Consider the following 15,228-nt stretch of genomic DNA (forward strand, 5'->3'; position numbering starts at 1 on the left):
CCAGCTGGTCTGCCGTGGTTTGCTCCACCTCTGGCTGGTCTGCTGTGGTTTGCTCCACCTCCAGCTGTCCTGCCGTGGTTTGCAGAGGCCCTTCCTCTACCTCCTCTTCCTCAACATTGACACCACCCTTTCCTTCGTCCTCTAGCAGGGTGGTGGTGATGGTGGAGGTGGGCATTTCTGTTCTAGCCATTCCATCGTCGCCCGTAGCAACCACCAGCCCCTCCCCACCAGCCCGTCGGTCCGTGGTCTCTACTGGAGTCTCCACGGTAACATCTACTTTGTCCTCTGCTGTGGAATGTCTCATGTTCTCCCCCTCGGGTGTGTGGGGTTTTGAGTTTCAGGTGCTGCTCTCTCCTGGGCGCTGAGGTCTTCTGCTGCCTGTCACATGTGCAGACTCACTGTTCAGGAAGGAAATGAACTTCCACCTCAGAGCTTCACCAGAGAAATTAATTTGCAAGTGAATCTTGCTGTTAAGAAATAGAATTACTGTTAAAAAATACTGATAAATTATTGTTAGTATAGTTTTAGCATTGGTCTAACACAGGTAGATTTATATATACATATACAGTAGGTGTATTCCTTTATACTGTCAAGTTTCAAGTTTCAAGTTTGGTTTATTTGTCACATATATAGTCATACACAGTGTAACTCGCAGTGAAATGGTTTGAGAGTGCTCTGTCCAAACTGAGGAGAAAAAACAGGGGTGTATAGTGAAGGATCTATCTATCTATCTATCTATCTATCTATCTATCTATCTATCTATCTATCTATCTATCTATCTATCTATCTATCTATCTATCTATCTATCTATCTATATATATATATACAAAATATATTAACAATGTATGTACAATATATGTGTAGCATGTTTATATACACAATGTACAATGTATATATGGATATGTATAAGTGTATGTACACAATGTACAGTTCCAGCTTACAATTGAATATTTACAGTTACATGGTGGTGGTGGTCCCCACAGTTTATCAGTTTCCCTGATTCAGGGCCCGAATGGCCTGTGGGAAGAAGCTCCTCTTCAGTCTCTCTGTGTTGGTCATCAGGGAGCGAAAGCGCTTCCCTGACCTCAACAGAGAGAAGAGTCTATTGTTGGGATGGGTGGGGTCCTTCACAATCCTTCTGGCCTTGGTCTGGCACCACTTGTAGTAGATGCTCTGCAGGTCAGGAAGTTCCGTATGAGTGATGCGCTCTGCTGAATGCACCACCCTTTGGAGTGCTTGTCTGTCCTGCTTGGTGCATTCATACATATATACATACATGTACATTATATATATATATATATATATATATATATATATATATATATATATATATATATATCTCACACCCCCCCCCACACACACATACATATACACGCATACTTACATATGCACATGTACATTGTTACGGAAAGACAGATGTGTGTGTGTGTGTGTGTGTGTGTGTGTTCCAGGATCACTGCCAGGAGTTCCTTGTTTGAGACGCCTCCTATTTAATGGCCCCTCCCACCAGAGAAAAGAGGAAGAGAAGACAGATTTGTTGGTTTGGCATTTGTTGGTTTGGCAGGTTTGTGGTGGCAATTTTGTATGACTTTTGTGTATGACCTCGTTTTCCCCATTTTTGGACCTCGTCCCTGCTATTTCAGTAGCTGTTGTATATATACATATAGATATTGTATAGAGTGTGTAAACATTGGTTTGTTTGGTACTTTGGTGCTGGATACTGGTGGTAGGGAGTGACTACTATTTTTGTTGGGTGTGGGCTTTGCCTCTGTTTATGTTTCAGGTAGTTAGGATAGTATATTGTATGTTGCCTTTGTTTGTTAGGTTTATCTAGTGTGTACTTTTCTTTGCTTAGTGTGGGTAATAACCTCTATAAAATACACCAAAAGGAGACTTCCATTTGTGCTTCAGTTTTTTATTGTTATTTATTTTTCACAACTTACATTCCATTAGCCGTTTACATTTCTTTTTCTTTGTTATGGCCTCACAGCCTAGATGGGGTGGTAACAAATTGTATATTAAATTGTAGGTAAACAAACGCATATTTTCTTGTCCACAGTTATTTACTCCTCTGTCATCACTGTATTGCTGGAGTCTCTGTGTTCTGTATGGAGCTGATCACCACCAGCCATGTAGCACTTCTAACATCTAACATCACGCAGCATTCACTCCGTTCACCTCTCTCTCTCTCTCTCTCTCTCTCTCTCTCTCTCTCTCTCTCTCTGTCTCTCTCTCTCTCTGTTTTTGTCAGAATCTCTCTCTTCCTCTCCATTCATCCCTTTCTCTCCCTATCTCTCAGTCTTACTGCTGCTGTTCTCTATCCACAAGCATGCACTCTTGTGAGTGAGTAGGCTGTGAGTGTCTCCCAGAGTGTGACTGTGTTCTGCTGAGCCACAGATGGAGGGGAGCAGGATGTGAGACGTGTTGGAGGGAGAGAGTGAGAGTGAGGTTAGCAGGAGCTGCATCTGCTGCCTTGTTCCACAGTATTGGGGAGGTTACGGAGTATAGTTGTGAAAACTATGGGACATCCCATCAGAATGCATAAAATTCCAGAATACCAGATTATCTTCCAGACTGAATTATTTCCTGTTTATTTGGTGGTACAGAGGTTGAGTGAGCTGGAATATCCACTTTGTTTTCTATGTGTAGAGTTGCATCGGCAGAGGAACTAGAACAAAGACATAAACCCATAACCCTTCACAAACCTGGAATTAACAATGCCCAGAATTACAGTAAACTTGTAATTACATAAATTGTACATCTACTCACTTGTTCAATGGACACAGACAAACATTATCTAATTTGAACACAGTCGAGTCCACTGTTCTACCAGGAACTAAATCAAGTTGAAACGTAAAGGACTAATTCCTACATCCTGTATATTTGTCATGTGACTACCACGACCAATCAGAACAATGTCCTTTTTAACACAGCTTAAAGTGTTGAACCGACTGATTCTGAAGATGGCCCCGGCATAGCCCTGAAAGGACAACCATCAGCCATGTTTCTCTCAGGTCCTGGAGGCCTCCAGTACTGTACTGGGAACTGAACTGGACAGAAACAACTTGAGAATGCCCTCAATGACTGCAGTCTGACAGCAGGAGCTAAAAACATTTTGTGTTCATCTCAGTGGCATCTGAATTGTTCCTGAATTTACCAGTAGTCCTTTCATGTTCTAAATCAGAATGTCCCTCTTTAGCAGTGTTGTTATGAATCTGGTTCACACACACTCAGTGTGAGTGCTGTTATGAACCTGGTCCACACACACTCAGTGTATGTGCTGTTATAAACCAGGTACACACACATTTAGCATGAGTGCTGTTATAAATCTGGTCCACACACTCAGTGTGAGTGCTGTTATAAACCTGGTCCACACACACTCAGTGTGAGTGTTGTTATGAACCTGGTCCACACACACTCAGTGTGAGTGTTGTTATGAACCTGGTCCACACACACTCAGTGTAATTGCCTGGGTTGGTGTCCTGCTGATATGCTGGTGGCCTTGTGTTGGGCCAGTTTTGTGGTCCACACACTGAAAGCAATACTTGTTCTGAGAGTTCCTCCCGTTTGGTTGCAGGGCTGAGTTGCATGGCTTATCCGAATTGACTGTGTTTGGAGAGAGTTTTGCACAGCCGTTACTGTTAGCTTCAACCATAACAGACTCTTCTGAAACAAGCCACACACACAGGATGTGTCGACGGCACTTGTAGATCTGAGGGTGACTGGACCAGTAGTCAGACCAGTGTAGAGAAATGGTGTTCACTATAATTGTCTGATTAAAACATCTCTTCACCACAGAGATACCAGTCTGTCTAATCTAAACCACTCGGGTCAAACTCTGCCCACACACAACCAGACTAATTGGCATTCATGGCATTTCTATATGTTTGTACTTGTTTGGGGTTGACCTGATCTTGACCAGCTGGTTGTTAGATTGTTTCACTACTACTCTCCCTGTTCTTCAGCTCTTACAGGTTACTCATCTGTTTCTCCACCTCTGCACTGTGGTTAGTCTTTTGTCACCTTGTTCTCTCTCTCTCTCTCTCTCTCTCTCTCTCTCTCTCTCAATAACAGATCTTTTACTGGCATTTATTTAATAGCCTCAAAGTACATTAAAGACATTTTTTGTGTAAAAATGTTTGTTTATTATAATTAATTTTTTCACTTTATTCAAAGACAAGAAAATGTACTTTTAAGAGTCATGAAATGTTGCCCGTTCACGCATGCCTGTCCATCTGCATAAACTGTTGAGGATCACACTAACGTGTCAAACCTCGTGAAGTTAATCCATGCATGTCTGTTACTACCTTCCCCAGTTCAAATGTGTGGTGATTTGTTTTAGGTTTTTTTCAAGTGTAATTGTTTTAGCTGTTTGTCATGTTACAGGTTACTGTAGGTGCGCCCAAATTACCATTACTAACTAGTTTGAGTGTGTAGTACGTAGTGTAATTAAAGTAATTACGTTTGCACTGGTGTCCCATAATGCAATGCAAAACGTTAAAGGAGAAGCTACTCGCGTCTCGAAAATTTTGAAAAAGAAACTTGAAAAAAGATCAATGACGACAGTTGCAGGCGAATGGTCTAGAAATGTCAGTACAGCCTGGATTTCTTTATTTAAAACAGTAAAATAATTAATAAACATAACAAATGGGGACTATTTTAGTAAGCAATCTGTTTGAAATGCATGTTACTTAGTAGTGTTTGGCCTTCGTAGGTAAGATAGGTATCCAGTTAGCCATCTGACGCAGCTAAATGTCATTTATCCCGATTAGTAATCTGACCGGATCTCTGTCGAGCCCAACAGCCTTTCATTCTGGTCTTGCTGTTTTCCTTAAACGCAGCTGTGTTGTAAATGTTTTGCGACTCAGTCCCACAGAGGGGGTGTATTCCGTAACGATATTAACGTCAGTGTATACCATGTGAAATATCACTGTTTACTGTTGCTAAATTTGTTAAGGCTGCGGTTTAATTCACAGAAAAACAACTGACTAAAAAAATGGAACCTACAGGTTAGTAAATAAAGCAGCACACTTCCAAGGGACTGTGTCATCGTACAGTGAAACGTATCGATAATTTCCATTTTTTATCAAAGAAAATCTCTTAACAAGTTGTCTCTTACAATTACGTATGTTGGCATAGCAACTTCATCACTTCCTGTTAGTACGAAACGAAGTACTACGTTAATATTTTGTGTACTATCTCATCAAACCCATACTATTAAGATGAATATATAGTGTATATACCTTATAGTATTAGTGTGTAGTACACAATTAGGATGCAGAGTGTGTCTGACTGTGTATGTGCGTGTGCGAGAGAAAGAATAAAAGCCTTCATGTGTCAGCCCTGCAGACAGCAGTAACTGACCTAACGCTGCTGTTCACCACGACATCATCTCAGTACAAACACTGGTACAGTAATAATGAAGTGTGCTATACTAGTCAGCCCAACCACATTATTTATTGCTTCTGTTTTGTATTTGTTTTTAATTATTTTCCAATGTTGTAAACTGGTGTTTGTACGGGGCATAGTTACCTTCACGCAGGGAACACACTGCACAGTTTGTAGTGTAAGAAACTTTTTTTACTCAAGTAAAGCTGTGATGATTCATTTTTGTGTGTTTGATTTAAACTGTTTTAACATTTGCTTGGTGATATGAGCTCATGTAATGAGAAATATTCTGCAGAGTTTTTTCTCGCCAGCCTTTAGGTTAAAACCACAGTTTCCTGTGAAAGAAGCACCTTTTCTCTCTCTCTTTCAGTTGAAGTGGAACATATCGTCGCCCACGAGCTGCCCCTTACCCACACCACCCCCACTCACCACATCCTCTCATTAAACATAAGACTGAGGACAAGGTAGAAGTTCACCACTTGACATCTTTTCACATCTCCCGTCATTTCACACGAAGCTGAAGTCATGAGTGCTCTTGCTCGAGATCTTGTTCTGGTTGCACACCTTCAGTTGAGTGCATTGGGTCAAATTAAGGGTCACATGTGTCTATGAAGCAGTTAAGTCTGTGGTAAGTGACTGACATGTTTATTAAAACACTGACTTAGTAGCCAACTATCATGTGATATGATAATTAACGGCATGAGGCATAGTACCTTTTCCTCGCTGGGAGACTGTCCTAATGAATCTGTTTCTGCATTAGTCTATAAACCTAATAATATCTGTACTAATACCTGGTAATTACAATAGCGGTTTGTTTCATTTATTGAAATGTTTTAATCGTCTAGCATTTTCTCACACAGGTTTGGGTTTGTTTGAAATACCCCATAAATTAGACAGTCGGAGCCCAAGTTTTTGTGGCCTACAGTTCCATAATCAGTCATCAATACAGCGTTGACCCACACTTTTATACGCCACTAGGATATCATTCAAAATAAATTATCTAAACGAATGAATATTTTCATATAGATGCATACACACTGCACGAATGCTTTTTTGAGAAAGCAATCCCTGTAAGACCCATTAAATCATATGACGTGACGAGAAAAGCCGGAGTCATGTAAGTTTTTAGAAACTTATTTGTTTTCATAAATTTATTCAGAGATTTATTTCACAATGAGGAAAACCTTTTTGATTATGGTGTTTAGGTCACGTATAAACCATTAATTTGGAATCCTGAATCATTAATTCAGATGAACGAAAATGTCAGCATGTAAATATATGAACACATCATCTCTTATCTTCAGTTTTACAACCCAGAAGGGAGTTTACATCTGCACACACCCCAGCTTTAAGTGGGTGTGGAACGCCATAGACAGAATTGATCAGTGCATGGTGGAGTCTTCAACCTAAACCCAACTGGATGATTGTGTCTTGTATCTTCTCTCCATTTTGTTTTCCTTACAAATTACACTTTCACTTATACTTTCACTCTCCTTGTGTTTATTTTTCCTTTTTGTGCTCTTCCTGTTGTCATGGACAATAAAGGCTACCTCCCAGAACCTCGCCTGTCGCTCCTTCTGTGCCATCCACGGCACAAAAGGTTTCAGTAGGCTTGAACGTGGTTACCTCACACTAGAGCAGAGTAGAACACCTGGTCCACTGGCGAACAGTTTCATACAACACGTTCCACACTATAAATATTAGGTTATCCAAATAAATTTCAAAATACTGATGTTAAAATTTAAATAAGTACTTAATTTAATTAAGATAGACTAACCTACATGTAATTGACTTGTAAGTCAATTTCAGATAATTACATTAAAAATGTTTAAATATTCTGTTTACTGTAAACTGGACACTACTGGTTACTGCATATACTGGACTGATCAGATACTGGAGATCTGTAGGATATTTTGTATAAACTGATGTAATCACATCACTGAAGGTATATGAGGTGTATGTCTTTAATCAGATGTAGAATTGTTCTGATTCTCTCCTATAAAGACTGCCGCGTGCCGGGAGGCTCTGCGTGCCTCTCTTAAGGTGAGAACCACAGACGCGTTTCCTGAAGCACATTCATCACTCTCGACCTGCCCATTTAATCAAACAGTGCAACTTCCCCTATGCGCTCATATAACCCAGCAAAAGATACAATTTGCTCACTTGTAATATTTTCTCTTCATAAGTGATCATCACCTCCTGTGCAACCGAAGCTACAGTCATGAAGGTGCGAGCTCTCCTCACCGGTTTGCTGGTGATCATGTGCCGTCGCACCGGTGCAATGAGTAGAAGTAAGTAAAAGGTCGTCCTCGAGCTCTTGTGATAGCGTGCACAATTACTTGTGCTTGTGTGTCCATTGTACACCAGCTGCATAAATAAGATGTTCAGATAAACCTACTGTATAAACAGACCTGTTGAAACGTGCCACTGGTGACCAATTTCATACAACAGCATACATGTTCAACAGTATACATGTTTAACAGCATACAAGTTTATTAGAATACATGTTTAACAGCATACATGTTTAACAGGTTACATGTTTAATATCATTCATGTTTAATAGCATACATGCTTAATAGCATACATGTTTAATATCATGTATGTTTAACGACATACATGTTTAATAGAATACATGTTTAATATTATGCATGTTTAATAGCATACATGTTTAATAGAATGCATGTTTATCAGCATACATGTTCTACAGCATACATGTTTAATAGCATACATGTTCAGCAGGATACATGTTTAATATCATGCATGTTTAATATCTTACATGTTTAAGAGCATACATGTTTAATAGCATACATGTTCAACATTTGCTTCCTTTTTAAAAAGACTGATTCAGGCTACATGAATATCTATAGTTACATTAGATATTTGTTCTTTTTCTTTCTCTTGTGATTATTACTTATTATACACTGCCTGGCCAAAAAAAAAGATCACACCCTCTAATATTTCATTGGATGGCCTTTAGCTTTGATTACAGCATGTATTCACTGTGGCATCTTTTCCACAAGCTTCTGCAATGTCAAAACATTTATTTTTGCCCAGAGTTGCATTAATTTTTCCCCAAGATCTTGTATTCATGATGGAAGATTTGGACCACTGTGCAAAGTCTTCTCCAGCACATCCCAAAGATTCTCAATGGGGTCTCAGGTCTGGACTATGTGGTGGTCAATTCATATGTGAGAATGATGTCTCATGCTCCCTGAACCACTCTTTCACAATTTTAGCCCAATGAATCCTGGCATTGTCATTTTGGAATATGCCCATGCCATCATGTAGTCAGCTGACCTCATTCTTTGGGCACATAATGTTGCTGAACCTAGACCTGACCAACTGCAGCAACCCCAGATCATAGCACTGCCCCCACAGGCTTGTACGGTAGACACTAGGAATGATGGGTGCATCACTTCAGCCACCTCTCTTCTTACCCAGATTTACCCTGTTCCAGAGTGATGGGCACATCTGGACTCCTCAGACCACATGACCTTCTTGGCATTGCTCCAGAATCCAATCTTTATGCTCCCAAATTGAAAGCAAATTGAAGCTGTTTTTGCCGGTTAGCCTTACTGCCAAGTGGAAATGCTCTTACTTTCACTATTAAACATATCATTGAGTTCTACTGTTGTTTTTCTACAATTTGATTACACCACATGTTTAAGTGATCACTGATCACGTTCCAATCATGATTTTTTCCCGACTACATTCCTTTCTCAAAGATGATGTTTCCCCACTGTCCTTCCACTTTTTAATAATGTGTTGGACAGTTCTTAACCCGATTTTAGTAGTTTCAGCATCTCCTTAGATGTTTTCTCTGCTTGATGCATGCCAATAATTTGACCCTTCTGAAACAGATTAACATCTTTTCCACGACTACAGGATGTGTCTTTTGACATGGTTGTTTAACAAATGAGAAGCTGCTCATTTAAGGTTAAATAACTTGTTGCCAGCTGAAACAATCACCCATGCAGTAATTATCCAATGGGAGGCTCTTACCTATTTGAATAGTTAAATCCGGAGGTGACCTTTTTTGTGTATAAGTAATATGACTATATATATATATATATATATATAATGCTTAGAATTATATATATATATATATATATATATATATATATATATATATATATATATATATATATATATATATATAATGCTTAGAATTATATATATATATATATATATATATATATATATATATATATATATATATATATATATATATATATATATATTAATTATTATTTTTTAATTTTTTTTACAGGTGCAAATGGACATGTTATGTGCTGTTTCGATTTTCATGATAGTAAAATCCCCGTAAACTTTATTACCAAATACGAGCCAACGAGCTCCGAGTGTCCAAAAGCCGGAGTTGTGTAAGTCCCTCTCACACTCTTTATATATGTAACTCTTAATTAAACTATCTAACTGTTAAATTGTAGGTAAACAGACACACTTTTTTTCTTGTCTGCAGTTTTACAACCAAGAAGCCGGCTCGTATCTGCGCCAACCCTCATCTTAACTGGGTGAAAGAGGCCATGAAAATAATTAATGATCCTGATATCTGTAAGTTTCACCTAAGATGACATTTATTTTCACGTTTGCTGCAGTTTAACCATTCGGATGAACGAAAATGTTTTAACACATCATCTTGCCTTCAGCTTTACAACACAGAATGGAGCTCGTATCTGTGCAGATCCTTTAAACCGTGGTAATGTTATTCGTACTGTAGCGGTTCTACTATACCTGCTGTAGCATATTAGTCATACTACCTGGACAAATTAGGCAAATTAATATATTCATATATTACTGCATGTGTAGTAATGATGAAGTAAGTGTACTGCAGTGTGTGCAGTAATGGTGAGGTCGAGGTAAGTGTACTGCAGCGTGTGCAGTAATGGTGAGGTCGAGGTAAGTGTACTGCAGCGTGTGCAGTAATGGTGAGGTCGAGGTAAGTGTACTGCAGCGTGTGCAGTAATGGTGAGATAAGTGTACTGCAGCGTGTGCAGTAATGGTGAGGTAAGTGTACCGCAGCGTGTGCAGTAATGGTGAGGTATGTGTACTTCAGCGTGTACAGTAATGGTGAGGTCGAGGTAAGTGTACTGCAGCGTGTGCAATAATGGTGAGGTCGAGGTAAGTGTACTGCAGTGTGTGCAATAATGGTGAGGTAAGTGTGCTGCCCACAGTGAACTGGAAGCTGACATCTGGGCTGTTTCTAGAAGACCATAATTTTTGTCTTCTTTAAGTTGCCTGCCAGGGCCCAGTTCTGGCAATACTGCTCCAGTAGGTCCAGGGGCTGCTGTAGCCCCTGTGTACTTGGGGACAGCAACACCATGTTGTCTGTGTAGAGCAGGAACTTTACTTTCCCATCCTTCAAACATCAACAACAATGCGGATGATTGTTTGGGGTGGTTTGATCATTTGAGATATACTTTCATTTGGCTGTGGCCTGATAGCGGAGATTGTTGCCTGACAGTGAATGTATTACTGGTGCTGGGGTCCATGTTGGTGATGGCACAATCAACCACACAAGCACCAGGAGCTGAGCAGTATGTGGATGTCCCCAGAGAGTCCCCTCGTCCCACCATGAAGCATGTACAGACTTAGTGCTCGGCAGAGGTGTACTAACTCATTCCCAGTTGTGTTGACAGTGCTGTTGAGGTTGTTTCTGTTTTTGAGGATTGGTGTGAGGTGCAGGGGGCTTTGGACAAACACATGTTTGTTGCCCTTGTTGCCAAGTTTGGTTCCTGTTGCATTAAAATCTCAACACAGCAGCACATTAGCCTGGGCCTGGAAGTGACTGATCTCTGTGTAGAGGTTGTTTGGGTACTCCTCATCATAATAAGGGGATTCTATCAGAGTAGTGTAGACAGCACAGAGGAGCATGTCTGAGGAGTGAGTCTGTTTCTGATAGGCCTTTTTTGAATGAGGATTTAGCCAGGAGTGTGATTTTACAACTGAAATGTGGTTGGCTAGTCCTATTCTGTACCACACCAGAATCTCTCCATAATCTTGTCCACAGTGGACTGTGCTTAATTTGAGTGAGGGTATAATAATCTCACAGTAGCCGGAGGCACAGTGGGTGGGGGTGTCATGACAGCACCATATTTCTGTTAAAATTAGGATGTCTACATCCGAAGTGTTCCTCAGGAATTCAGGATCTCTACTATTTGCTTCAAAGATCGAGGAGTAAAGACCATGAACGTTCCACAACTGATGTGGAATGAGCACATTTAGAATATGAATGCTCAAAATAAATCTAGATTGACTTGTCTAGTGAGACAGAACAGAAGGACTATTTAAATGATTATAGTGCAGATATGCAGTACTCTACTTATTATTATAATTATTATTGTAGTACTATTATTATTGTTCACTATTTTACAATGTAATCCTGTGGTATATCTGGTCTTACTTTGCAAGTGGTCTATTGCACAGGTTGTAGAGCAGGTCCTTTATTTCCCCCATCTCTGCTGTAGTCAGGGATTCTAGCTGGGGAGGAGAAGGCTGGTCTGCTGCTGCTGTGTAGGTCTGTGGTCTTTTCTGTGCAGGGGTCTTCTTCACAGACACTACTGTCTCCTTTTCATTTTACATTTACATTTACATTTCATTCTTTGTGGTGTGTTGCAGAAGATAAGTGAGTGGCTTTGGAGACTTCACAAATGTGAAGGATTATGTGAGGGCTTGTGGGGCTGGTGGAAACCAGGGCCTACTGTCGCTTCTAGGTGACAGGGGGTTGTATAATGGCATGTACAGGGGCAGTGGTCTGGCGATTCCTGGAGGTGGGGTAAGGCAGGCTGGTGCAGTGTTGCGGGCTAGTGCATCATCTTTAAGGGTCTTTGCAGAGATCAGACCATGGCCTTGTGGAGATGGATCCCATCATACATGTTGTGTGAGGTGAAGTGCCAGATGTACATTTGGAAGAGAAAAACATCTTCTGCTGATCTCGGTGTCGATGGTGTTGATGATGTGTGGGGTTGTGTCAGACCGCGGTAGCAGGGTGGAGATGAGTATGTGGCTCTCTGGTAACTCCTTGCTGCCTCTCCCTGGCACTCTCTGCACTGCCTTCAAGGTGTTGCTGCGCCGGGTGTGAAGGTCGATTGTGCCTGTGTGGCTGATGATGTGCTGAGGGTTTCTAAGAGTCTCCTTGTTCAGGAGCTGGTGGGCCTGGTCAGTAGTTCTACAGTGCTTTGATGTCACCTGGTGTTCAGGGAACAGCTTCTAGGGGTCCAGGAACTTCCTGTTGGAGTCCATTAGCAGCACCACATGAGGCCTCTGTTGGTTTGGCTGTGGTGGGCTCAGGGGCAGGTGAGGTGAGGACTCTGCTGCCTGAGGTGTCTGAGGGTCAGTTGAGGAGAGATTTGCTTGTGTTGTATTGTGCATGTGTGTGGGGTGAGAAGAGAGCGGTAGTTCTATAATTACACTGTTGATGGGAGAGGTGGTAGTGTGTGTGTTTGAGGAGGCTAAGGGATAGTCTCTGAAAATCAGCAGCTGTTCTTTTATGTCTTGTATCTGCTTTGTTAAGGTCATTTCTTTTGTTTCCCCATCTTCTTTAAGCTTTGCCATTTGTGTCCAACTCTGAGAGGTCTCATTTTACAAATACCAGAACTCTTTTGGCTTGGCTAAAAAGGCCACTCCCTTCCCTTATCGGGTCTCCAAACCACTCTGTAAGGAAGGTTTATTACTCTGCCAAGACACATGGCCCAAAACGTTACAACCCCAGATCTGGGCTGAGGAAATAAAAGGCCATAAAGTACCCTGCTTGGAATTTAGAGATAACTTCACAATCTTGAATACAATCAAGAAAAAGCTTAATAAAGGCCATATTCTTGAAGGACTACAGGAATTTGAATTTTTTCTTAAAAAAGGCCTTCTCATGAGCATTGCGATGAGACCTGATTCATATATAGAATATAACCATTGAATTTCAATGCATATAACAAGATTTTATAGTCCATACTGATTACACAGACGATGGATCCATAGCTCCTCTCAGTGACCTGTCACGGTTAGTCGGCCGGATAGCAGGAGGGAGACGCCTACTCCTGCTATCGATCACACCCCTTATCTGCCCCGTTCACAATCACCGGAGTATTGAAGGAAATCACCTGTTCGTAATCATTGTCTGCTTATTTAAATCCACAGATCACAAGAGACGGGGCTGCACATTACAGGATCCACGATGCCAATCTCGTCTAATCACTGCGCCCCTCAGAGAGACTTACTGTCTGAGTATTGGTTAGTTGTTTGCATTGGTGCACACCGATGGATAATAAACAGCACTTGCTGCAACCCTACCTCTCGCTTCTTCCGTGCCCCAATCGTCACATGACCATATCAGACTCCCCCATCTGGATTTATTAATCCTGTATGGCTAACAATGCTTTGGTATGTACATCAGAGTCTCAGCAAGCTCACATATGAGTGAAAGCAAACTAGTTATCATCACTGAACTGTTATGAAACCTGCTCTCTCTCAATTTGTCAACTTTTCTTTTCTTGTTATTTTTGCCATTCATGAAATGATTATATCCAATGCCTTAAGCCCACTATTCTAGTGTTTGCATATTAATACTTAGTGACTACCTCCTCGTCTCTAGTATAACAGAGGAAGATTATTTGGATGATAATCATAATATGCTCTCTGTCTTTCCCCATCTCCTCTATGCTCCTCTCTCTCTGTCTCTAAATAGTGTTTTTGATGAAAATGTGACTGCTTTCTTATTGATAATTGTGTGCTTTATGTTTCTTAAAAGAACATCTACATTCTATCTAGAATGATGTCCCTCATGACCCCTCCCACGAGTCAGGGTTATAAATATCTACGCTCTGGTACAAAGGTTAGGTTAAGGTGGTAAATATTGGAATTAAAAGTTGCTAAAAGTCTGTTAAAAGTTAAAAGGTAAAACTTAAAAATGAAAACTTGAGGAAGAGTTTGATCCAGAAAAGAAGATGGAACTGCTCATGAGAAGAATTAAATACTTAGAATAGTGGCTTATTTTATGTCTGTCTTATATCTAGTCTGTCATAGACCATTTAATTTGCTTTCCAGTTCGCTGTAAAAGTCATACATTTATTTTTGCATCATTGGTAAAATTAGAATTAAATCTGTTTGGCCAACAGTACTAATTAGCCAACCTTAGGTTTCAACAAAACTATGTCTAGGACACACTAGGATTCACATTGACACCTGCAAAGTCAAGGAACCATCTATCTCAGCTCTGCATTCTTGGTGAAGCTCAGGCTCCCTGATTCGGTACAACCTTTGGTGCCGGGGTCGTCGGCAGTGCAGAGAAATTTCGGGACCAGGTATTTTCAGCTGACCACACACACCTAAACTTCGCTGACCCCCTTGAGCGGATAGATCGGCCAAATTGACAATTGTCCCTGGATGTTGATGTAAGAGCTATTTTTCCATTCATATGCTATCTCAGGGTGTCTATAGTGAGTTACATTTCCTAGAGATAATTCTGTCCAGTTGGTATTTTCTCTGCTCATTAGTCTATATAATAATAGGAACAGGACCCTCCTCCCTTTTAGACAAGTAGTGACACTAACTGCTAGCTGCTTTAGCTATTTGGGATGGGATAGACTAGTTTGTGAGGTCGCACCAAAGATAAAGAGTTCTCTGGCTTGTGCAAAAGTGCCCCCCTCTGATCTCAGTTCTTTCCTTTGTTGTTTTTATTACTTGATTAATTTCCTTCATCTCCTTTCTTTTCTCCCTCAGTTGTTATTCGTTAGGTATTCTGTACACCTGAGCCACATCTGCCATAGTCGCCTAACACACCTGTCTCACTACATCAATAATTTGTTTATTCATTAATCAATAATATTG

The 15,228-nt window shown here is 40.6% G+C and overlaps 1 long non-coding RNA gene across 2 annotated transcripts; it reads left to right on the forward strand.

Annotated features, from left to right (window-relative positions):
• The first annotated feature begins 7,334 nt into the window (after positions 1-7,334).
• Positions 7,335-13,686, forward strand: LOC145643394 (uncharacterized). 2 transcript variants are annotated; one of them, XR_014115764.1, is made up of 5 exons: positions 7,335-7,431; positions 7,575-7,679; positions 9,659-9,770; positions 9,869-9,960; positions 13,540-13,686. It is a non-coding gene; the product is annotated as an uncharacterized LOC145643394 (long non-coding RNA). The 2 variants fall into 2 exon arrangements; XR_014115763.1 differs by lacking the exon at positions 7,335-7,431 and having other exon boundaries at positions 7,509-7,679.
• Positions 13,687-15,228: the final 1,542 nt, after the last annotated feature.

This window comes from Electrophorus electricus, chromosome 13, assembly GCF_041902795.1.
Source record: "Electrophorus electricus isolate QZ-2024a chromosome 13, ASM4190279v1, whole genome shotgun sequence".
Lineage (NCBI taxonomy): Eukaryota > Metazoa > Chordata > Actinopteri > Gymnotiformes > Gymnotidae > Electrophorus > Electrophorus electricus.